Source organism: Phyllostomus discolor, chromosome 9 (genome assembly GCF_004126475.2).
Source record: "Phyllostomus discolor isolate MPI-MPIP mPhyDis1 chromosome 9, mPhyDis1.pri.v3, whole genome shotgun sequence".
Taxonomy (NCBI): Eukaryota; Metazoa; Chordata; class Mammalia; order Chiroptera; family Phyllostomidae; genus Phyllostomus; species Phyllostomus discolor.
In genome coordinates this window covers 93,711,889-93,735,938 of record NC_040911.2, presented here as the reverse complement: position 1 = coordinate 93,735,938, position 24,050 = coordinate 93,711,889, and the positions used below count along the sequence as shown (strand labels likewise).

At 54.8% G+C, this 24,050-nt stretch overlaps 1 protein-coding gene across 4 annotated transcripts in view; it reads right to left on the bottom strand.

Moving 5' to 3' along the window:
- TOX2 (TOX high mobility group box family member 2) overlaps positions 1-24,050 on the bottom strand; it is a 108,561-nt gene that overhangs the window by 66,539 nt on the left and 17,972 nt on the right. The window contains exon 1 of one of the 4 annotated variants that reach the window (XM_028524198.2): positions 18,231-18,345. The exons of the other annotated variants lie outside the window; for them this stretch is intronic. The gene's annotated coding sequence lies outside the window, so the exon portion shown is untranslated. Of the gene's footprint in view, positions 1-18,230; positions 18,346-24,050 lie in introns of those variants that run through there. 4 annotated transcript variants of the gene reach the window in all.

The following is a 24,050-nucleotide window of genomic DNA, read 5'->3' as shown; positions in this document are numbered from 1 at the left end:
CAGCCAAGGGGAAAGGGGAGGAGCTCTGATCTTAGTCAAATGCTGCTGGCTCTACCTGAGCCCCCTCGGGCAAGCTCCTTAACTGCTCAAGCCTCAGTTTCCCGATTCTTATGAGCCACAGAGTCACTTATTCATGATAGGTGTAACTTAAATATCTGTGGGATGAGCAAAGGTGGTAAATGGATGGATAAATAGATGGAAGGAAGGGAGGATGGATGGGTAGGATGGATGGATGGATGGATGGATGGATGAATGGGGGGGGAAGATGAGCGGTTTGGGGAGCGAGTGGGAACGATGGGCCAGTGAGGGGATAAACAGATGACACCATGGCTGAATTGATGGAATCAGAAGGTGAGATGGGTAGGTGCAATGAAAGGACGGATGGGCATGTGGGTGGTTGGGACATGTGGGTTGGACGGGTGGGATGAGAGAGATTAATGGATGGATGGATGAGATGGGAGGGCTGGGTGGGGACAGAGAGACAGGTGGCTAGGAAGATGATCGAGATGGTGGGTGAGACAATTGAATAGATGGTTGGTGGGGGCGGGGGGCGGCGGTGTGATGCCTGGATAGAGGCCTGATAGATGGGATGCCTGGGTGAATGGAAGGGTTGATTGGGTGGGTGGGATAAACTGGTGGGTGGGTAAGTGGGTCTGGTATTTCCTCCTAACTCTATTCATGCTTTCCCTGGACAATGTCATGGCTTCCCAGGGTTACAACATCTCACTGACTCTCAAATGTTCATCTTCAGCTAAGTTACCTCCAAATTCCAATACACAGTTTTCCCCTGGATGTCTCCCCCATGTGGTCCATGAGCACCCTAAATTTGGCACACCCAGCACTGAACTCACGGCACATGGGTAGCCCTGCTCGTTCTGCAGAGCTCCGCCATCATAAGCGAAGGTGTCGCCTTCCACACAGTGCCACGGTCAGTACCCCCAGGGTGACTCTGGACCCCTTCCCTTCTGTATCCTCCTGATCCAACCATCTGCAGGGGATTTCCACTCAGCTTCCCCCAACCCAGTCCGCCTCCCACCCTGGCTCTCACTGGTGATGCTTTGGCCATCGTTTCACTGCTCACATGTCATGAGCAAAAACCCTGCAGCGGCTGCACATCACGAACCCTGGCACCCAGGATGCCCCATGACAGCCGGCCCTGGCTCTCAGCTCCCACAGCACCCCCAATGTTGCAGGAACACGCAGCGCCCCTGCCTCTGCACACATGGTCCCATCATCAGGCTGGAGCACCCTGTTTCTCCCCCATCTCCTCAACCCACTGCAGTCTAAGTCTTCCTGGGTCTTTTTTTTCCCCCTGGCAATGCACTCCAGTCCTGACAGTCTTGCTTGCTTCTCTAAACCCATACTCTCGGGCCCAAACTTAAGGCCTCCATCCCAAATTAGCTTTGGACTAAATTCAACTTCCACGTGTAATGTGATACCCTGGGCAAGGCCGCGGATTGCTGAATCAGAGTATCGGTCCCACTACTCACTAGCCGAGTATGACCTTGAGTTTAACTTCCCTTTGCCTTAATTTCCTCACCTATAAAATGGTAATGATGGCAGTTATTAATTCCTACCTCATAAAGTTTTTTTTATATCTGTTATCAGATATTAGATATAAAGTAATATCTGGAACATAATGCTTAATACTGGTAATAATTTTTGACAGGTGCTTAATAAGTGTTATCTATTATTGTTATTATACGCTAAACTCTTATCTCCTCATCAACCACACTCCCCCTCAGTCTAGCAGAGGACCCTGTCTTCTCTATCCCTGAGCCCACCCACCCCCCTCTCTGCCCTTCCCCACATCACGTCACACCCACCCTGGCCTCTTTCCTTTAGTCTGAAAAGGTAAAGTGTCTCCCTCCTGCTCAGAGTCAGCTCTTGCACCTTGACCCCGTCCCTCCCACGTCTTCCCCTCACTCATTTCCACTCTTGGTCCTGGGTCTGAGACCTGGAGCAATATGAAACCAGTTGGTGCTCTTGTTGTATCAGGTACCGAGCCCCTACAATGCGCTTAGTGACATGCTCCCAACCACTGGGGATTTACAATAAATAAAGCTTGTCACCAGGCAATGGAAAGTGGTGAATGCAAAGGGAATATGAGGTTACAGAGGGGACAACAGGCATTGTCATTGGCTGCATCTAGTGAGTGCTTACCCTATGGGGTTACAGAGGGGACAACAGGCATTTTTCATTGGCTGCATCTGGTGAGTGCTTACCCTACGCGGACACCGCACTGGCACAGGGCACATTGTACTGATCACGGCACAGCCCCTGCCGTCAAGCGGCCTCCCCCATCCTTCTGAGAAGCTCAGGAGGATAAAGCATTCCTGTTCTCCAAGTCTGAGAAAGGAAGATGGGCCATTCTTTGCCCATAGCCCCAGTATAGGAACAAGTAACCACGACACTTGTGTGAAGCCCGCCCCAACCGGTCAGTGATAGCTTTGCATCCACCCAGCCACTTCAAGTCAAGTGGTCAGTAACAGTCTTAACTCCAATAGCTACAGGTCCGTGGCCAGGGGTCAGCCAGGCTTCTGAAAGCCCTCGCACTCCAGGACTCCATGCCTCCCCAAACCCTGCAAAGACCAGCCCTTGTTTGATTTAGAGAGACTCGCTCTGCAAAGCACAGCAACGAATACATTCAGCATCTTGTTTCAGATATCGAGTGACGGCCTCTTCTTTGACAAATGTGCCCGTGGTGGGACAAAGTTGTCACAGGAGAGTGGAAGCAGGGAGGAGGGTCTTGCAGGAGAGGCATCCGACAAAGGTGGCTTGGGAGCCCCATGATGAAGCTTGGAGAGCACCCAGGAGCTGGCCAGAGAAGTGCAGAAAACACGACCCCCAAGGCTGCTGTGAGCACCTCCCGTACACCAGACCTCATCCCAGAGCTGTATCTGGGGTCTCATCGGAACCCTCCCAGAAAGTCCAAGGTTGCACAACCGGAGACCCACTTTGGAGATGGGCAAAGCAAGGCTCCGGGTCAGTGGGAAGATTGCCCAAAGCCACCCAGTCCGTCACAGACCTGGACTTGACGCCCAACATGAAAGGAGCAGTTGTTCTGTAGAAGTGGCTGCCCCTCCCCTCTGCACAGAGACACAGATCAAAGACCAAGGATGCAGGGCCCTCAGCCCATCCCGCCATAGACACAAGACAGGAGCCTCGCGAAGATCTGAAGAGGAAACAATCAAAGCCGCATACACTGCTCCCTCCAGCCCCCACAGCGGGCCGTGAGAACACTCACTCTGCACAGATAAAACACGGTTCAAAAGGCAGAGGCGGCGCATGCGGCAGCTGCGCCCTGGGCCCTGCCGAGAGTGCGGTTTTAGGTGGAAGTCTCTCAGAGAGATACACATCAGGACCAGGAGGTGCGGGGGGAGGGGGGCAGAGAGGCACTGCATGGGTGGGACGGGACAGGGATGGAGCCCCAGGGTCAAAGTCTGACCCAGACCTGTCTGCTGAACCCCAGGCTCACTGCCACCTAGGAAAGGGTGATAGCACAGTGGTTACAAACGTGGGCCCTGACATCAGGCTGCCCGAGTTCAAATCCCTGGCTTTCTTTTCAAGCTATGAGACTTTGTAGCTAAGCTACTGTGCCTCAGTTTTCTCATCTGGAAAAATGGGTATGACTATCATTTGGATTAAACAAATTAATATACAGAGAGTGCTCAAGAGTTGGCTGGTACAGTGAAGGCACTTAATAACAATTAGCTATTACGTACGCTCTTATTTAATCCCCTCAACAATTCTACAAGGGTGCTACCGTTGTCTCTCTTCAGTGGATGAATAAATTGAGTGGGGTTCCGTGCAAACTTTTAAGGTCATAAGCATGGGAAAGACCTCTGATGCCTCTAGCCGCCATGTATAGTTTGAAATAAAATTCATAAATTAAAATTTTCACAAGAGAATCCAACTAGGACCGATTTTTCCCACGGTGATGACTTTTACTCTTTCTTCCTGAAATATCAAATATCAATTGTTACCCCCGCCCCCCAACCCCACAAAGAGGCTTTCTCTTTATTGGTTGTCCTGCTTTGCCAGGCATAACACACATTCTTATTCTACCTGCTGAGAAATACAACCAGTGTGATGACCGAGGACCAGAGAGGTTAGGGCATCTGCCCAGGGCCACACAGCCAGGATGTACCCAAGCAGAGCCTGCAGTCCAGGCTGCTGGTCCCTCCAAAGCCCACACTGGCTTCTCACTCTCACCATTTGTACGCTGGTGACACCACAACTCTGGGCCTGGGGCCTTGTGTACCAGTGAGGGGACAACACCTTTGGCACAGTCTGCCAGGGGGTCTGGGGGCACGTCTCGTGTACAAGCCCAGTGCTGTGGCCGCCACAGGACCCTCTTCCCCATTGCTGGGGAGAGCTGGTTTGAATGGTGCCGCTTGCTTTAATCAAGGAAAAGCAGTGAGAGGCTCTGGAGAGCCAGGAGTCACTGCAGCTCAGGTGCTGGAGTGCCACCAGGCACCTGGCTCCCCCAGGGCGTGGGCATCCCTGCCCCTGGACTACAGGTGAGGAAGCGGAGCCCTCCCGCCTGCCTCAGAATATGCTCCTTCCAGACCCGCGCCGTCCAGGACGGTGGCCAGTGACATACGCGGCTTCGAGAGAGCACTGAGAAGAGGGCGGGCCCAAGCTGAGGTGTGTAGTGAGTGTAAAACACACACCAGCCTCAAGGACTTACAACAGCAACGACAACACACAGAAGGTAAAATGCCTCATCAGTATGTTTCTATGGGTTATATTCTGATAATGATAAGATTTGGGTTACATGGGGTTAAGTAAAATATATTATTAAAATGAATTTTACCTGTTTCCTTTTACTTTTAAAAAATGTGGCTACTAGAGAATTTAACATTAAGTATGTAATTTGCATTATGTTTCTGCTGGGCTGTGCTGATCGGGACGCTGTCCCAGCCACCCTCTGCTCCAGACCCGGAACCCTGGAGACAGAAGAGTCCGCAGCAGCAACAGCGCAATGCAATTCACCTGAGAGATACCAGGAAACAGAGGCCCATGGAGGGGGAGTGGCTTGTCCAAGGCAAGAGTCCCGTACAGAGACTTTCACTCAGTCAACAGTGTTCACTGAGTTCTGGGTGCTAGGATCCAGCAGAGAACTACATAGGGAGCCACAACCCAGCCCAGGGGTGACACGGTCACGGTGCAGCCTTCCTCACCTGGCCACATCCCCTGGGACCAGAGCGGCTGGACTCGGCACCGCCCCATCTCCCGACAGTTGGCCTGCATCACGGAGCTCACAGACTGCAGGCAGGAGCTCCAGCCCCAGCCCAGGGCGGACACACCTCACAGACCATTGGTGGGTCCCAGCACAGGGCGTGATCCAGCTGCAGCTGCCAAAAGGGTCTGATGGGCAGGTCGGCCCGGTGGGCACCACATGGCCGCCTGGCATGCCTGTGTCTCAGCCATTGATGGGAGCTTACACGGTGTCCGCATTACCGCAGATTTATGGCAAAAATTATCCCCTCTCTCAGTTCCATTGAAAGCCATTTGGAACTCGCTCCCATCCCCGATTATAAATCTAATTGCACATTCCAAACAGACAAGCGCTCATTAAGCTTTAATTATGCACATGTTGTTTTCAACAAACATTTTCATTTGGCCGCTCGGAGAAGGAATGGTTCCGAGGGGGCTGCAGGCGCTGCCTGCGGCTGGAGGGAGCTGGTGGGGCGGGGAAGCGGATCAGGGCGCAGTTGAGGAGGCCATCCTGGGGCAGACTGGGCTCAGACTCTACCGACCTTCTACCTCCTGGCTTCTGCTGCAGGAGATGCCCGCGCGTGTGTCCTCAGCTGGTCCCACCTGCGCCCCCAGTTGCCCAGAGTGTCATCTAACTGGCACCACTGGGCCTCTCTGGGACGGGGAGGAGAGAGGACAGGGACCCACTCCCCCGGGGAGCTGGCTTCTTGAAAGCCTTAGGGCTTTTCCCTGCTCCCACCTGCCCCCACCCCCACTGCAGCTGAAGCCATCCTTCTCCAGAACAATCTTTCATTCTTCATTCATTCATTCATTCATTCATTCCACAACTGTACTGAGCACAGACTGAGCACAGACTGGATCACACGGTGAGGGGCCAGTGTGGATCACGACAGAAAAGGCCCCTGTCTGGCTCTGTCCCGTTGGGTCCCTCTCCTTTAAGACCCAACGTCCCCACTGGGGAGAAGTCCAAATTCTTTCCTGTGCCATTCAAAGCACGTGCTCACCTGTGCCCTACTGACCCGGCCGTCTGGGCTGGCCTCCGGTGCCTGTCACGCCCGTGCCCTGCTCTGCGTTTCTGAGAAGACGCCGGCGCCCTGCGAGCATCCCCCCACACCACACACATCTAGGCCTCTGCGGCTCTGCGCCCTCCACCGGGGCCGCCCTTCTCCCTCCTCTCCTTGCAGCAGACCCCCGTTTGCTCCCATGCCATGCCCCTCCAGGAAGCCACCGCCGGCACGGGCCCCCAGGCCAGAGGGGCTGCCCTCTGCTCGGGAGCGTCTGCAAAAGCACGGACTGGACCACAACACCGTAGTAACCAGCTGCCTCATGTCCACTTCTGAGACCAGCCTGTCCTACTATTTCCCCCTCCAGAAGCTGGAGAGAGGCGCTTGCTCGCTGTGGGGCCTTGAACTAGGCCTTCCTGTCTCTGGGCCTCAGTTTCCTCATCTGTACGTGGACGGGGTGAATGGGCAAGGCTCTCCCGGCCCCGCAGCAGTTCAGTCGGTTTGAAGTTTTGTGGTTTCCCCAGGAACCAGACCTTCCTCTTCCCATGTGAACAGGGTCCTGAAGCCACAACCTGCCCACACATGGCGGGCCAGGACCCCCCGGGGGAGGGAGCTCACTGAGGCACGGCTCACGCATACATGGTGCACACCCAGAGAAGGGGGCACGGGGACTGTGCGGACCCCTCAGGCTGCACCCCAAAGAGCTTCTGGAAATACCAGCAAGTGAAAGGAACGTGTGTTTTGAAATGGACTTCCAGACCCACTCAGCATGTGGCGGTCACCTGTGGTTTTGGGGCAGGATCCCGGGAAACACACCCTGAGAGTGAGGCGGGAGTCCACGGGGGAGCCGTGCAGGACAGACAGGGAGGAGGCAGGACCACGCAGGCGGACGAGATGAACTGTGACAAGGTCCCATCCGAAGGTCGACAAGGCCAGTCCCGAGTCTGGAGCCGGGAGGACTCTGCAGTGAGGCCCCAGCTGTGGCAGGATGTCCAGCTCCTGCACTCCCAGTGGGTGGTTGTCACATCCAGGCCGCCCGGGGGAGGGTGCCCGACGACCCAGGGTGAGGCCCCCTCCTTCCACAAGGCCCACGCCCAGAGAGAAACTCAGCTGAGAGCTGGCCGCAGCCGACACTCTCGACAGCTGGCAGAGTGCATGTCTCACTCAGGAGGGGATCTGGGTGACTTGTGGCAGCACCCCCTATGGCGAGGACCCCTTGTTCTAACGGGGACAGCACTTCCACAGTGCTCACCAGAAGCCAGGCACTCTTCTAATTGACTTACACATTTTAGTTCGTAACCCTCACAACCCTCAGAGGTAAGTTACACTCCTGCTCTCCCATTTTGCCTACAAAGAAACTGAGGACAGGCAAGGTTATGTGGTTTGCCCAAGGTCACATCGCTGGTCAGTGGCGGAGCCAGGATTCAAACCCAGGAACTGGAACTCCGGAGCCGGGGCTCTAACGCCGAGGCCAGGCCATTCCCATGGGCTCGCCCTGCTGCCTCACAAAGACACAGAGACTGAGCTGTGGTCAGTGGTCCAGAGCCTCAGGCTGCCCGGCGCTGCTTGCATTCCTGCCTGACAGTTATCTATCTCCCATCCGAGCAGTTGGGAACAAGTCCCAAAACAGATCCCTGCCAAAGACAATTAACTAACAGCCACACGAGCGAGCGTATGTCGGGTAAGACTGTGGCGATGGGGGCGGAGGGGGGGGGCGCGCGGGGGAGGGAGCGAGTGTGGCTGGGACAATGAGCAGCAGATGATCTGGAAGATATTTTCTCCCCGCTGCTACAAAACAAGCCTCAATCATGCCACAAAGGGCTTGCATTGTTGGAAGGGAAATATGTCAACAACAGCGTTCAATCGTGGGGCGGTTAAAAAAAGAAGAAAAGAGAAAAAAAAACCTTTTGAACGTGTAATTTGACCTAGAAAGGTTTTCTAGGTCATCTGAACTTGGCATTTGTGCATCTAACCCCAAAGCCTACCACAGACAAAGAACCACGTTCACTTCCTTCTGTCAGGACCAGATAACACAGGAAACGATGTTTGTAACCACGGCAGCTGTGTCCTTCCGCGCTGTATTAAAACCAGCCTTGGACTTGGGGGCCTAGAGGACACTGGGGCAGTTCTGGAAACCCGCAGGCCTGGGTTCACGGCCAGCTCCACACCCACAGCCTCTGTGGGCTGTGGGAGGGGGTCCCGCTCTCTGGTCCTCGGACCCCTCTCCTGTAAGGAGGGAATGGAATGGGTGGGGTTGTGCGTAGCACCTGGTGATGTGCGGGCACCCCGAGGCGCCCTGGAAAGGCTGGGCCCCCCTTTCACCCCAGCTGCCCTCTGTTCGTGACTGTCGAACCCCTCTGCCCCGGGTCTGGGCTCTCCCTGGGCGCCCTGCAGCTCGGCAGCCAGGAGGGCAGTGGGGTGGGGTGGGGTAGGGTGGGGGCTCTGTTCGAACAGACTGTTGTCCCCAGGAAACGGAAAGAGAGCAAACTGTGCTCCAAGGCCCAGCAGATGCCCATGAGGTCTTCTAGTTCATCTTCACTATAGAGCAGGGGTGTCAACTCATTTTCACCGGGGGCCACATCAGCCATGTGGTTGCCTTCAAAGGCCCGAATGTAACTTTAGGACTGTAGACATGTAACTACTCTTTGACAGTTAGGCGGGAGCTCGGTGCTAGGGCCGGGTAGAAACAAGGTGCCAGGCAGGATAAAACAAGGTGGAGAGTTGGATTCGGCCCGCGGGCCTTGTGTGTGCCACCTGTGCTGTAGAGCCACCAAGTGTAAGTTATACATAGGGACTCAGGCTGATAGGGCCTCAGAGCCCTTCCCATGATCCCACTGGGGAAACTGAGGCTGGGGCTGGTAGATGGCCCACAGTCACTGGCAACAGCGTGCCCAGGATTGTGGCCGCCACGCTGTCAGGCCCCCTGAGTTTGTGTCCCCAGAAGAAGCCAGATTTTCCAGCGCAAGGACGCAGGGAGCATCCCTGCTGTTGCTAAGCCCTGACCTGACCCCCTACGATGTATGTGGCTACTTGCCAGTCTCTGAAGGGACCAGGGCCACAGAAAGGATCCCCAGGGAAGCTTGGGGTCCATGGGGAGTATAGGTATCAACACTGATGACACACGAGGGTGACAAGGTGGTAGGGCAGGTAAGGGCAGTTGTTGTACACCCGTCGGATAGAGGGACCAGAATGAGCAAAGGCTGGGCAGCTGTGGGGGTGCAAAACCTGGGGGGTGTGTTTAGGGGAGGAGTGGGGCTCCAGTGCAGAGTGGATGGAGGTTGGGGGTGGGAATCAACATTCACTGAAAAAGAGTCAGAGTTTGAAGCATCATTTCTGAAAGAAGAGTCACGGTCGGGTGCCTAGTGCGGCCAGAGAGCAAAGCCTCCTGTGGACCAGCAATTCAACAAAGCCACGTGGTGGTGACTTCGAAGGAGAACTGGAAGGTCAGTGAAACGGAGGAGAGAGTGCAGACTTCGACCCCGCCGTGCACGGAAACACGCTACGGTTAAGGGGGGCACTTGCCACATGCCCAGGGCCGTGTGACCCCGAGTCACACCTGATATATCGCTCGGTCTTTGCCACAAACCTAGGAGGGAGGTCTGATGACGCCGTGTAATAGGGATGGAAAGTTCAGTTCGAGCGACGTGCTCCAGGATCCCACGGCCAGGCGGTGCCAGCTCATGCTCACACAACGCCCCTGTTTGGTCTCTCCTTTTGGAAACAAAGAGATGCAGACCGGCGGTTTAATAAACAGAACGGGGGCAGCAGGGGCGGCCTGTTCCTACTCGGGAACACTGAGCTAGATCCCTGCTGCAAGCCGCCCACCAGCGTGTACTTGAAACAGATTAAAGAGTTAAGATAAAAAGTCATGTTTTAGGGAAATATCAGAAAACAGAACAGAATGTTTATCAGATGTGCGGCGGCGGGATAACTTCCTCAGCCCTCGAAGCAATCACGGAGGACGGGAGATTGACAGATTCAAATATATATGCATTAATATCTTCTGCAGAAGGAAGCATAATAAAACCAAAATGAAAAGGACATCAGCCTAAGAAAATAGCACCGACGATGAGACAGTTAATATATACGGTGCAGAAATGGCTCAGGCAAATTAAAGAGGCAGCAAGATGTTGAGAGACGAAAAGACACGGCACAGAAGCGGGAAAGTCACACGGGAGGCGATCTGCCCAGAAACAAACACACAGGAAAAAAAAAATAGGCACTTGATTTGATGACAAAGGGAGAGATGTACATAAAATACACATATTACAATGAAAGTGGGATATTTCCCACCGCCGCTGTCAGTGAAAACAGTTCCCAGTCTACTGGAAAGCAATAGGGTGGCCGCCCCCCATCCTACCCACCCCATCCCCCACCCCAGGCAGAGAGATGGACAGAAGCAGGGGAGATGAGGACCCAAGACCCCTGCCCACTGCCTCGGGAGTCGCCCCTTCACCACACTGCCCATTTGCCACCCCCTCACCACCATGGCCATTAAGCAGGGCTGTCCGCTCTGTCTTGTTTACAACAGCCTCCTGCTCTGAGTGCTGGGGAGGACACCAGGGGTGGAAGGGACAGTCTTTGTCCTCCCGAGCCTGTGGTGCAGTGAGGGGAACAGGAGCAAAACATGGGTGATAAGTAGACTGGGAACCAGCGTGCATGGGAGCCTGTAGCCTGCTCTGAGGGGCAGGGGGTGGCTTCCAAGCAGATCTATCTGCTGGCTGAACAGAATCAACTGGGTAAGGGGAGAAGGGAAAGGGCCATGGGAAGAGCAATTGCCAAGACAGAGAGCTGGAGAGGAGGGCTCACTCATGGGCGAGGAAGGCAGCCAGAGCTGAGACGCAAAGGCGAGCAGGGCCCTCTCCTGATAGAGCTCAGGCTGCACCAGGGAGTTGAGACGGAGCCCCGGAATGTGAGCTGCATTCTAGAAGCTGGCCTCCGGCTTCAGAATGAAAACCGGGTGAAGCCCCTGACCAGTGTGGCTCAGTTGGTTGGGCATTGTCCTGCAAACAGAAAGGTTAGCAGTTTGAGCCCTGGCTGGCGTAGCTCAGTGGATTGAGCTCGGGCTGCAAACCAAAGTGTCACAGGTTCGATTCCCAGTCAGGGCACATGCCTGGGTTGCAGGCCATGGCCCCCAGCAACTGCACATTAATGTTTCTCTCTCTCTCTCTTTCTCCCTCCCTTCCCTCTCTAAAATAAGTAAATAAAATCTTTAAAAAAAAAAAGGTTAGTGGTTTGAATCCTGGTCAGGGCACACGCTGGGTTGGGAGTTCGGTCCCCAATGGGGGCATGTTCGAGAAGCAACTGATGGATGTTTTTCTCTCACATCAATGTTTCTCTCCCTTTTTCTCTCCCTCCCATCCCATTTCTCTAAAAATAAATAAAATCTTAAACAACAAAAGAACAGGTTGGGGAAGGTAAAATCGGAGCCCATCCGGGAGGCCAGGCAGAAGCCACCAGGACCATCCAGGGTGGGGCCAGGGAGCAGGACTCTGAGCACAGCCTGGGCGGGGAGAACATTCGGTAAAGCAATAAGAACTAAAACAGCGCGGCAGTGACTCAGAAAGGGAAATCTACGCTGGTGGTAGAAAGGGAAGCAGGGCTGGAGCCAGAATAAAACCACGATGGTCCCCAGTACGTTTTCCAAAATGCAGAACTGAGAGTCTCAGAGGCCAATGAAAACTGCCAAGAGCAAGGGATCCCCTGGGAGTCAGAAAAGGGGTGACTCACGCCGCTCGTAAACCCTAATTTCCTCTCCTCGGTCACACACTTCCTTCTGATTTCTTTTTCTGATGATTCATAAAAAAAAAATTTTGCCTTTTAAATCAAACCAAAAATGCTTGTGCACCTGGGCTCATTCTGCCCAAGCTTTCACCTCTGCCCCTCAGCCAACAAAACCCAACTTAACCCCAGGTGACTGAGAGGGCGCTGGCTGCCGAGAAACCGAGAGGAAACGGAGGTTTCTGGCTCTGGTCCCGGGTCCCGCGGGTGTCTTCAGCGGCAGCACGCACGGTCCACAGCCCGCCGGCCAGGACCCGGGGGGTTTTGGAACTCAGACTCTGTCTGGATTTCAGATAAGGGAGTTCAGCGCTAAATCAAGGGCTGGGCACACCTGGGCGAGGCCCTTGCAAGACCATCCTTCTATAAGCCCATTTTACAGATGAGGAGGCTGGGGCTAAGAAAGGTAAAGGAGACTACCCAAGGTCTCACAGTTATTAGGTGGCTGAGCTGGGATCAAGCCCAGATCCGACGTCTTTCCTCAAGCACGTGTGGGTCCTCCAGTCTGCTGACGCCCAGGCAGCGCACTGCACGTGATGGGGGGCGTGGGCCACACTGGGACGGGACCAAGACCCGGTATGACAGGGATCGGGCTGCCTCTCCTCGGCCGCTTGTCTCCTTGGACGGGCCCAGGAGCACCGGTGGGCCCAGCGCTGCCCCCAGCCTGCACAGGCCTCAGAATGCCCGGGGGGAGGCGGGCGGCAGACACGCAAGCACACAAAAGCGGCTACAATTCTGATCAGTGCCACGAAACAAACCAAGAGGCTGCAGAGATAGAAGACGGGGAGAAACATGCTTGGCAAGGTGTGCCTTTAGAGACGGCAGTTAAACTGGGGGTGCCGCGAAGGAGGAGAAGGAGCCTGCCACGAGTTGATTAGGGGCGGAGCACCGTGGGCAGAAGGACCGGCAAGTGCCACGTCCTTGGGGCCAGTGAGCAAGTAGCTCTCCCCTGGGAATCACGTGGCTGGAAGCAGAGGGGCGGGGCAAGGAGGAGATCAGAGTGGTCAGCAGGGGCCAAAGCATGTGGGTCCGAGGGCCACCATGGGGACTTGGATTTTATCCCAAACGGGAATCCCTTTGAGAGTTTGTGCAGAGGAGAAACATGCTCTGATTTTTCGTTTAAAAATGGCTCAGGCTGCCCTGTGAAGGGTGGATTCCGTGAGACTCCATTCCTTGAGTCTCAGTTTTCTCATCTACGTCATGGGTTCATCAGAAACCTTGTGGGAAGCATCGCCAAGGGGTTCCTGCCCCGGAGCTGACTCTCAGAGGGTAGGAGCACAAAGACCGGGTTTCGGCACCTCGTCACAAACCCGGAGAAGCCCGTCCTAAACCATCTATAAATCGCTCCCCTGCTCAAAGCCCTTTCCAAGTTCCTGCTGTTCTCAGGGTGAAGGCCCACATCGTCCCCCTGGTCCCCAGGTCCTGCTGACGTCTCCAGCGCCACCGCTTCCATTGGACCCCTCCACTCCTGTCAGCTGCATGCTCTCGGACGTGCCAAGGCCCTTGGCCTGGGGCACAGGTCTCCGGTGACCTGGCACTGCTATTGGTCCTTCCTACAAGCTACTGGATGACCATCCACCCCGGGCTGGCTCTGTCCCGGACACTCAGAGGCCCAAAAAGTGCCTGATGGCATGTGTGTACACGTGTGCACGGGCCCAGGTGTGTGCAGACACACGAAACAAGAACCAAACAGACCTGGCCTGACCCTCTTCTGCTGGGCCTGCTCTTCTCCCCTCACTCACACATTGCGGCCCAAAGGAAGGTTTGTTGAGCATCTGCTTGGTGCTAGGCACTGCCCCAGGCCCCCGGGGGACAGCAGTGACCAGAGATCCCTGGTCACTGGGGACAGAAAACAAACAAGACGCATGGTGAGTAAGTCACTTACATACCAGGGTAGAAGGTTCTAAGAACAGCAGAAAGCAGGTGAAGTGGACCCAAGTGCTAGGGTGGAGGGTGTGCAAGTTCAACAGGGTGGTCGAGGGAGGCCTCATTAAGAAAGGGACAGTTGCGCCAAGGCTACAAGGAGGTGAGGGAGTGGGCCAGGCAGGTACGTGGGGGAGGAACAACCCGTGGACAGGCCCTCGGGTGGGAGTGTGCCCGTGGAGATTGGTAGGGTGGGCAGGACAAGCAAGGGACATAGGGAGGAGAAGCCAGAGAGGCAGTGGGGATGGAGCACACCCCACAGATGGCACTGCGATTGCCGCCCCCCCAGCCCCAGAGAGAGGAAGCTAGCACTTTTTCCGAGGCCTTATCTGATGCTGCGGCGAGAGGAGCCAGCGAGGGCACGGCTGAGGGCCGCGCAGCTCTGCACACGGGAGGAACCTCAGCGGGGCCTCGGAGCAGCTGACATCCGCTCGGCCTGCGGCTTCTTCCTGTGGCTTCTGCATCTCTGGGTGCCCGGAGGCTGCTATTTTTGCTCCTGTTTGGGGTTCTGTGCAGGGCTCCACTGTGGACAGTCCTGCGGGGGCCACTGAGCTTGGCCCCTCTTTGCGTTTGCTCTCCTTGGAGCAAAGGGGAGGGGCCATTTAAGTGTCCCAAGTGTCTTTGGGGACATTTACTGTCCAGCAAGTGAGGAAGAAGAAGGCATTGGTTCTAGGTGTCATCTTGTCACTCCTTGGGGCCCTCCAAGCCTAGAGAGGTTAGGCGGCTTGTCCAAGATCACACAGCCAAATGAACCACGGGCTGAGGGTTCTAATCCAGTCTGTCTAGGTCTGAAGGTATTGCACTTACGTTGCAAGGATCTCTGCACTTACTGCCTAAATTACCGTTTCCCGAGCAAACACTCTGTGCTCTCTAGACTTCCAGGAGGTGGGAGGATAAAGCTGCATTGTTCACAGGTGTAGTCCCTCAAGGGCATCACAGGACTGACGGAGTGGGCACACGCGAGAGTCCCTGGCTCAGACCGTGCCTTCTGTGAAGCCATGACTGTGCCTCGGCCCCCCCAGGTGGGCATGCTGAGGGCATACAAACAGACCCACCAGGCCGCCTGGGAGAGCCAATAGAAGGCTTTGAGCAGGGCCGGGGTTGACAGAGATCCCACTGGCTACAGTGAGGACAGCAGGTCCTAAGGGGGAAGGTGGGGTGGGGGAGGGCTGGGAGAGCCCCCCCCATAGTCACCCAGGTGAATCAGGGAGATAAGGGTTGCGCCCTGAAGGCGGAGCCAGTGGGGAGTGAGGCGACCTGCAGGGAGTGAGGCAGAGAGGGGAGTCCAGGAGGACTTAAACCAAGGAGGGGACAGTCATGGCATTTACTGAGATGGGGCATGGTGGTGGAGGGCGTGTCTGGGGGAGGGGGTGTGAATGAAGACAGGGACCAGTTAAAGCCACTGTCTCCTCCGGTGAACCCTCTGGGGCAGGAACGTGCCAGTCAAGGCTCTTTCTACACGGCTCCCCTGTTCTGAAGGGGCTGCTGCTCCTGGGCCTCCGCTGTTCTGTGCAGAGAGTAAGACCCGGGGAGGCGGGTACATTGCCAAAAATCTCACAGCCGGAAATCAAGCCAGTGAAGTCTGCCAGTCCGTGCCCCCCGATTCCCACTCCAGGGCCCACCACAACACACACAACAGCAGGGGACCCCAAGCCCGCCCTGGGAACTCTCCACCAGGGTCTGGGAGAGCTGGAATCCAACCCTCATCTATGATATGCCAGGGCTTCCTTTGCCATTGTCCACACGTGGGAACAGGTGCCGGGCTGGACACAGATGGGGGCTCCGGGCAGCCCTCGGACCCCCCTGAGGCTGTCGGAGCTGTGTCAGAGCTGCCCCCTCGGGAAACCTGCCTCCCTGCCTCTGCTCCCAGTTGCATTAATTACTGGTTTGTGCACGCACCGGGCAGCTGGGAGAAGAAAGTATTCGCAGATACCACTGACCGCAAAAGGAAGTTCATTTCAAACAGGACGCTCTCCATCCTCCGGAGGCCCCACCCACAGCCTCGATTTCCAACATGGAGTAGAACAGTCGGGCTGGTGGGAGCAGCCTGAATCACGTTTCTGAGAGAATCGGGGACCAAAGGAAGGAGAGGAACTTGCCCGAGATCACAAAGCAGCGACTTAGCAGGACACACATGTAACTCCAGCTTCCCACTCCCTGGGCACCTTCCTTCTTTCCATACTCAGGGGTGCCTGCTGAGTAGTGCCAGACCCCGTGTGCCAGCAGACACCCTGGGCCCTGTCCAAGGCTCCCCAGGGCCCCCTCACAAAGAGTGGGGGCATCTTTCCTGAGCGAGCACCAACAGTGTGCTTTCTCTATCTTGTCCCACTTAATCCGCTCAACAATCTGCCATTTTGTAGGCAAGGAAACCGTGGCTCAGAGAGGTAAGGTGACCTGCCAAGGTCACACAGCACTCAAGGAACAGAGCCAGGGCTCAAAGCCAAGTCTTAAGCCCGGGTTTGGCTTCTGATCACCATGTTCAGGGGTGTGTGAAGGGGTGGGGAGACTCCAGCCACACCCTCCCTTCCAAGACCACCAGCCTGCAAGGCTTTCCGCCCTGGCCAGCCCGGGGCTCTCAGCAACCCGGGTGCACTGGCTGGCTGTTCTCCCGAGACCCCATCCACGCAACGCAGGTGAGCAGTATTCAGCAAGCTGAAGTTAGCTCTGTTTCAAGATGGCCAGTAAGTCCCTGCTAATGGTCCCTCCCCCAGTCAAGTGCCCAGGAAAGTCAGCAGGGAAATTCCCATCAGCCAGGGCTAGGAAGCAGGCTGTGGCTCTAGAGTCGAGCTCCCTACCGAGAGAACCAGAACACGGGGTCTCTGGCTAAAAGCACAAGAGGAAGTCCCCCCCAGAACACACATGCACACACAATGTGAGCCATGGAATCCTCCTCCCAAGAAGAGCTGGATGTTCCGGGTCATTTGTTCATTCATTCATTCATTCCCTCGACAGTTACGGAGGTCCTACCACTTATCAGACAAAGCGTTAGGTTGCGTGTGCATGTGCATACAAGCATGCACACTCACACACACAGTCATCACAACAGAGGGAAGAGAGTATCCATGTCCCCTTTTATGGATGAAGAGGGTGAGACTTGAGAGGCTCAAGAAGCTTGCCCTATGTCACTGCAGGTATTCGGGACACGGCTGAGGTTTGAAACCTAACGCAGACCCTGGTACAGTGAGCACTCAGTCACTGTTCCCTCGCTGGCTGGCTGGCTTGCTGGCTGGCTCCAAAGCCCTCCCAGCAGACCTGGGGACCTGCGGCCTCTCGCGCTTAGACCCAGGGTGGAGAAAGCGGAGATCACACAGGGGCCAGAAGCTCCTGTTCTCGGTGTCTCTCAGTTCGCCTGGGAGATTCCAAGCAGACCTGAGGGGGCAGTTCCCATTTCTGGGATGCACGGGCACAAAGCGGACCTCCAACAAGGACCGTGATACCGCAGAGTGCCGGAAGAGGTCGGGCCTCCTGCCGGTCTGGGTGCAGCCCTGCCCACTGCGAGAAGCCCCGCCCCCAACGCAGGCCACTCCCCTCGCAAAGACAATCTCCCATCTCCCGCAGGGGACAGCTGGAAAATGCCATTCCTGTTAGGTTCCTGCATTTGAAGTCTGTCACCTGGGATGGGTGGATGTGTTTGTTCCTCAACTATATGGCAATGTCCTTCCTCATTTTGTGCTGTCCTTTCTTCCACAAAAATGGTGCCTGGCGATCTCACCAGGTTATTTTTCAATATCCTTAATGGACAAAAGGACAAAGTGGCACTCACCAAACCTTGGGGACAATTTTTATTGATTCCACAAACTCCAAAATCCAATGGGAGAGGCAGCTCGAACTATTCCTGGCAAAGTCCCCAGCTACTCCTCATCCTTCCCAAGAAAGCGCTCTTCCCGGCCCTCAGCCCAGGTACTTTCTGGGCCCCTACCATGTCATGGGCGATCCCCATCATTGCTTCTGAGTGGGCCAGCCTCCCCACCCACCCTTGGCCTGGCCCACTGCAGGGTATGCCGAATGGGTGAGTGAATGAAGGAATGAATGAATGAATAAATGAGTGAATGAACAATCCAATGCTTTCTGAGCATCCTGGGCACCTGCGATGCTCTTACCATCAACACACTGCTGTCCAGGGGCAACTGAAGGCCTCCTGGACCTTCAGGAAGGAGCTGCCAAGTACAGGCCTCCCAGCCCTTCCGAAGCAAGTTCATTCCACCATGTGCCCAGTCCAGGTCCCACCCCACAGCGATGCCCTGGCCACCTCCACGCCAGGAGGTGGTAGGCATCCCCTGATTACCTTCTGCTGAGACACACCTGCAATGCACCAGCGTCTTGCAAACGGAAGGAGCCCGCGTCTCATCCCACAGAAGCCCAGGCAGCGAGAGAACGCGCCCACGACAGCCTCTGTGCGATTCTGCTGCATAATCAGCAGAGAAAGAGAAAAAATGCCAGAAATAGCAAGCTTTATAAGCCTCCTGACAACTCTTGGTCCTCTATTGGCTGGAGGCCCAGCACCCCCACCCTCCATCCCATTCCTGTAAGGTGAAATGGAAAAACCTGTTATTTAACCTCTCTTATAAAATCCATCTTCTATCCCAGTTTGGGCCCGTGTGTTCAGAGCCTCTGGCGGCGGAAGGGGAGGCAGCCCGAACATACAGCCCATCTTGGCAGCCTCGCCGGTGGCTCCGAGCCTGCCCCACTCACCCGCCGTCTTGCGAGTGGGTGTTGAACTGGAAAGGCTTCCAGAAGGCAATTTGGTACCACCTGTCAATGTGTGAAACTCGTGTGCCTTTTCATTTGGCAATCAGACTTCTGAGCATCCTTCCCGCAGAAACACCTGCATTCGTGTGCACGGTGCGTGCCCACAGACTTTTATAGAGAAGAAATGAAGGCAAGCTACGTGTCGAAAACCGGGTCAGGCGGAATGGACTGAAATACATCCATTCCGTGGGGTATGATAGAATGAGGGAGAGGTCTGTAGCTGCTTACTGGGAACCACCTGGGAGGCAGTCAAGGGCACGATCCCATCTGTATAAAAACAGTAACTGTGTGTGTTTGGATACGCACCATAAAAGATCCCAAACTGTTAATAGCAGCTCCCCTGGGGAGTAGGAGAAGGCGGTATCTTCAGAGGCTGTTTCTTTCTCTCTTGTTTCATTTTTAAAAATTTTTTCCACAAGCATGTATTACATTTGTAATTTAAAATGAAAACATGAAAGCCTCCCCTGGTTCAGTCCCACTCCTCTGAAGTCGGTCGGCCAAGAGCCAAGGTCACCTATCCAAGGCCCGATTGGTCTTGGGACAGTGCCGGCGAAGGCAGATTTCAGAATCAGACAGAACTCGGGTTAATCCTGCCAGGTTAAATCTGCGTGCCGGGCCGGTTCAAGTCCCTGTGCCTCAGTTTCTTCACCAGTAAAATGTGGATGATAGCACCTACGAAGTGCCAGGTATTGTGCTGGGCACCACTGAACCAATTTTAATTTTCTGGATATTTCAGAAACAGCAGACACTGCTGAGAAAGCTTCGCAGATCTGACCACGTTCAAGGCTGGGTGAGAGTCCTGGGAAATCATCTCGTTACTGAGCACTTGTAACAATAATGAATGAAGTGGCAGAGAGAAGGGCCTGGCAAACAGCAGACACCACGTGATCAAAGCTGACCCCCAGCGTGTCTGTGTGAGGGGTTGTGGCGGGGATGAGAAAACGCTCCAGAGAGGAAGCAGTCTTGCTTCGGTACCTCTGGACTTTTCTCATGCTGTTCCCTCTGCCTGGAACGCACTTGCCTAGACCTTCATACCACCGACTCCTTTCAGCTTTGCTTCCCGCTCGAAGATCTCCGCCCTCCCCAGAGCGGGCTCTCTGATTTCACCCACACCTGAGTTATTGTTTCCGTGGCACACACTTCCGGCAGGTGGTTTCTGGTGGGTTGTTTTGATGGTTTTCAGTTCTATGTCTGTTGCTCATTTCCTCACGAGGCGGTGAGCTCCTTGATGGCCCCAGGTGACCTGTCTTGTTCACCTTCAGGTCCCAGCTCCTAGCACAGAGCCCGATTTACACAGTAGATGCTCAAGGAATAGAAAGGGCACCCAATCCATAAATTCGAGGCCAAGGTGCAGGCATGTGGAGCCTGTCTGGAGGACAGGGAGACCGGATTTTGCATTGAGATCGGAAGATGGATGGAAATTTCAGACATAATGTAGATGTGGACACACACACACACACACAGCCGGAAGGCTGCTAGAAGAAACTATCCATGAACACTTACACCAGCTTAAGACGGGAAAAGATGTTCTAGGCGTAAATTTGTATGGACAAGGACATTTATTTCTTCATTGCAACATTATTTATAAGAAACTGGAAATGAAAATAAGACCCGCTGATGGGGACTGGTTAAACACATCACAGCTCTCTGTACCATGGAATACTATGCAGCCATGAAAAATGATCTGCCCTTGCTGATACAGAAGGAAGCCCATATTGCTCAATGCTAGACGTGCTCATTGGGAACCACAAGCTGACAAGTAAAAGATAAAACTGATAGTCACAGAAAAAGTGTGAAGGTAAAATTCCTTCAATTATCATTTATTCATTCACTCAACACGTATTTTCTCCTCCCTCTGCCTACTCCCTACTCCCTACTCCGTAGGACATGGTTCCTATACTCCAGGACAACATGTGAACTGTCCTTGCCCCCAGGGACATCTCCGCTCCTGTACGCAGGTGAGACATTGTGATGGGAGGGAGAAGTGCCCACAGCCGTGGGCCCCGGTGTCCCTGACGCTGGGACTCAAAGGAGGGGCAGAGTTTGAGGACAAAGAGCAGGGAGGCACGTTCAGAGGCAGAGGTGGGACAATATGGGACAACGCAGGAAGTCCCTGCATTCTCCTTCGCTCACTGAATGCTGCCACATGCAGGAAAGGGAGGTTGTGGGAGCTGAGCCTGGTGACAGAGGATTCGGCACGTGATTCTGCCACAGGGGCTGGAAGGAGGCATCCTGGGGCTGTGACCATGCTGCCCCAGGTGTGCAGTGATGGAGCAGCGTCTCCCAACCAGGAGCCACTCGCCCTGAGAGTGCCAGCCCTGTGGGGCAGGCGGGGCGGGGCAGGTACGCCCCCCTGCCAGGCTGGGCGACTGAGCAGCAGGGCCAGCCCCGGTGCGGGGGTGTCTTCATTCTGCACTATTTGGGCCGAGGTGCCCACTGCTGGGTGGGGAGGGGGTCTCACCGCCACGGACCCCCTGCTCAGCTCTTTCTGGAGACAAGCTAGGGAAGGGCCACAGCACCCTGACGGAGCTCGGCATTTTTTACTTTTATTTTTATTTTTTGGACTTTGAGGCAGCTTGCTGGTTATGGTTCAAAACAAAGAGAGATGACTCAGCTTCCTGTGGAGGAGCCACAGCCGTTTGGAAAAGATATTTCTGTTTTAATGCTTCTCTCTTCTCGGCCATAGAGACAGCTCATCCAGGCTGCCTGTCTTCTGGATGTTTGACCGTTCCCGAGGTGCGGGGCTGGGGGGAGGGGTGAGGATGGCAAGCCAGGTGCGGGGTGTCCGCCTGCCTGAGCTGGAACCCTGGCCCTGTTCCTTGCCCACTGAGGACCTGGACAAAGGTATGCGCTCTCTGAGCCTGAGTTGACTGATCCCAAGACTTCCTTGCAGGGTCTCCATGTGAAGCAGAGCGTCTGCTTCTGCTTTGGAAAGTGGGTCTGGTTGGTGCCTGGCCCCAAGTCGGTGGGCAATAGATATCACTCTTAGTAACCACGGCCACTTGTGCTAAGGTTCTACTGTGCCTGGACTATCTCATTTAATCCTCCCTCTGCCCAGCACCGGTTCCCATTTTACAGATGAGGAAATGGAGGCTCAAAGCAATGAGTTGACTTGCGTTTCCAGCTTCCCGTTCACAAGGTCCATGCCCGCACCCCAGGCCAACTTAGAATTGAATCTGTGCAGGCTGTTCTTCTGTAGCTGACTCTCTCTGCACCAGCAGCCCAGGGCACGCCAGCCTCTCACTGCCTTTCTGTAAAATAGGGACAATATTCTGAGGTGGTTGAAATATTCTAGTCAGTCCTGGCTGGTGTGGCTCAGTGGAGTGAATGCCAGCCTGCGAACCAAAGGTCGACGATGCGAATCCCACATCAGAGCACATGCCTGGGTTTCAGGCCAGGTCCCCAGTAGGGGGCGCGTGAGAGGCAACCACACATTGATGTTTCTCTCTCTCTTTCTTTCTCTCTCCCTCTCTCTCTCCCTCTCTCTCTCTCCCCCTTCCTTTCCCTCTCTAAAAATAAATTTTAAAAATCTAAAAAAAAAATTCCAGTGAACACTCAATGAAAATAATTCCCTGACATGCTCAGAAACCTTCAATAATACCACACCATTCTTTCCTCTGGGACAAGGAAGAATCTTTCCTTGAAACGCTGAGTTCTTCACCTGCAACAGCCTAAGTGGGGGGGGGGGGCACGAAGCTGCGTGGAAAACCCCTCACAAGCCTCGAGAAAACCGGAACGCTGAGGCAGAGGTGCGAGCTCACGCGGAGAAAAAGAAGAGGATGTTATAATGAGCCGTCATTGAAAGGCCACCCCACACCATGACATTAACGCAGGGTCTCTCAAACCTTCGTCCTGCAACCCATGCAATTTTTTGAAAAGGGGCTATGCAGATGAACACAAGGGAACCCAAGACAGTCAAAACCCAAGTTTCCCTCCCCCTCCCCCGCGCACCCTGAAGCATATGCTGACAGAGCAACCTTAATAGTAACTGACTAATTTTAAACCCTGTGATTACCAGGGTTGATTTCCATGGAACCTTCCTTTCACAGCACCGAGAACTGCTCTCGGGCGGTAATTGCCAAGTTCAATTTTAGCTCTGTCATACCCGACCATCGGTGCTAACTAAGGTGGCTGCCTCCTTGCCAAGTAAGCTGGTAATGAAGTCGGCGTTGCTGCTTAATTTCACAATATTGTGATGCCCCCGTCAGCACCTGTAAGTGCTGAGAAGCTCCGAGCTTCTATTAAACGACTCCCACCAGGCAGGACGCGAAAGCGAATGAAGCCACTCTACACCGCTGAGGGGCCCCGCGGGGATCCTGGTGCCCGCTGGGACTTGGCGGTGGCTCGATCCCATGCGCGCCCTCGCTGAAGACGCTGAGCACCACAGGGCCACCCGCACACCTGAGGACGCGTGGAGCCTCGCCCCCTTCTCCCTCCATAATCACTTGCCCACCCCCCACCCCGCCCTGACCCCACAGCCCTCCCAGAATCTGAACTCACCTGGGACTGCACAGGCGGCCACACCAAAGGGGCCCCCATGCGTCCTCCCACCCCACTACTATGCGGGGCGTCGCCCCATGCCCTGCACCAGCTTCAGCTTCATTTTGTCAACGTGCCCCACTGGCCTTGGCATCTGTCCTATTACTAAGCAGCTTCCAGTCCTCCCCCCACCTCCTGCCGACACACACACCCCCCTCCCCCCGCCTGGGCTGTGACAGCAGAACTGGGCCCCGGGCACGGCTGGGTATGTTTGGGCTGACTTTGTGCTGACTTCGGCTTTTCCCCAGAAACTGACGGGAACTAGCTACGATGGGGCAGAAGGAGGAGAACTGTGCCCTGCGGCATCCACTACACAGCAGGCATGCACCAGGTACTTCTCACACAATCCCTGGGATCCGCCAGAGAGGCAAGGGGCCAGGGTCTCATCCCCCCTTTTACATTTGGGGAAACTGAGGTCTGAGAACTTCTTTGAGGCTGGTAAGAGAAATTTCTTTTAGCTCCAAATGCCAGCTAAGGCTGTGCTTCCTATGAGAAGTTGCCAAGCCTCTTCTTCCAAATGAAGAAATCATGGGGTAAATCTATTTCCCTTTTCACTTAGCCACCAGGAAGCTCAGAGAGATCTGCAGGCCCATTTCAATAACTATAGATCCCAGAGCCAACCTATCTGTTTTCATTTCCCACCTAGAATTTGTTCACTTTTATATTTTTTGGCTCTAATTTTGTAACGTATTATATATGCTTTCATGTCTTCATCCGTGTTCTTGTGAATGAGTGACCAAAAATAAACAAGCAACTGCCAAAAGGAAGAAGTTCAGTGGGTGTCCCAAGGTCCCACAGCCAGCCCAGTGGTGTGTCTGGTGCTTTCCCCACTGG